This window comes from Geospiza fortis, unplaced genomic scaffold (assembly GCF_000277835.1).
Source record: "Geospiza fortis unplaced genomic scaffold, GeoFor_1.0 scaffold719, whole genome shotgun sequence".
NCBI classification, from domain to species: domain Eukaryota; kingdom Metazoa; phylum Chordata; class Aves; order Passeriformes; family Thraupidae; genus Geospiza; species Geospiza fortis.
Window position 1 is genome coordinate 150,819 of NW_005054451.1, and position 831 is coordinate 151,649.

At 36.0% G+C, this 831-nt stretch overlaps 1 protein-coding gene across 1 annotated transcript in view; it reads right to left on the bottom strand.

Moving 5' to 3' along the window:
* Positions 1–256: 256 nt before the first annotated feature.
* The window catches only part of PLPP4 (phospholipid phosphatase 4), a 45,024-nt gene continuing 44,449 nt past the window's right edge, over positions 257–831 (bottom strand). Inside the window, exon 8 of the mRNA XM_031062574.1 lies at positions 257–831. This exon is cut by the window's right edge and continues 853 nt beyond it. The gene's annotated coding sequence lies outside the window, so the exon portion shown is untranslated.

Genomic DNA, 831 nt, shown 5'->3' on the forward strand with positions numbered 1-831 from the left:
TGTTGGGTTTAGCTGGATAACAATTGGAGAATTTCACCCTTGCAGTCTTACACTGTATCTTTGCCTGGAGGAAAGCTGAAGAGCATTATTTTGTTTAAAGGAGGGAGGCTGCTCCATTTTAACATCATCAGTAATGACTCTTTATCAGTAACACTGTTTCTTTAGGGCTTTTTTTTGTGTGATGCTCTACATGTTTTATTAACGGGAATAACTAGCTAAATTATATTCTTCTCAAAAAAATGATAACACACAGATGTACAAACCCACATTCATGTGTTGTTTTATTGGTGCATTACAACATTACATTTCCTTCACACTGAGAAAGCATGAGATTAAAATACATTGATCCACAAAAATGCCTTCCCTACGCTGACTTTGCACTGGTGATTGTGGCACCTACAGATCCCTCCACAAGTTTCATTCCATTAAGTCTTTCATAATTTTAATTACATTTTAATCAAACCTTTTACATTGTCTCCTTTATGACTCTCGATTGAATTATTCCCATTAAAATGTGTTATTCTTTACTGCTTTTCTGAGATCACCAATTACTCCTGCAATTTCAGGTTTTATGCTGTATTGCACTTCATGTTCCAATCCTTCAGCAGCCACTACTCACTTGAGGGCTGGAAGAGCTTTTCCTCCTCCCAAAGACAGCCTGCCTGTACCAAAAGCCATTAAAATACTGAGAATGTGTACAGCACAGTTAGAAGGCCCCACTCCATTTTGAGAATAAGCCAGATCTATACAAAAACATGCAAAATGCTCTATGCATCAGTATTAAACTTCTAATTTTGATTGAAGATTTATTCTTTTTTAAACATTTGCATA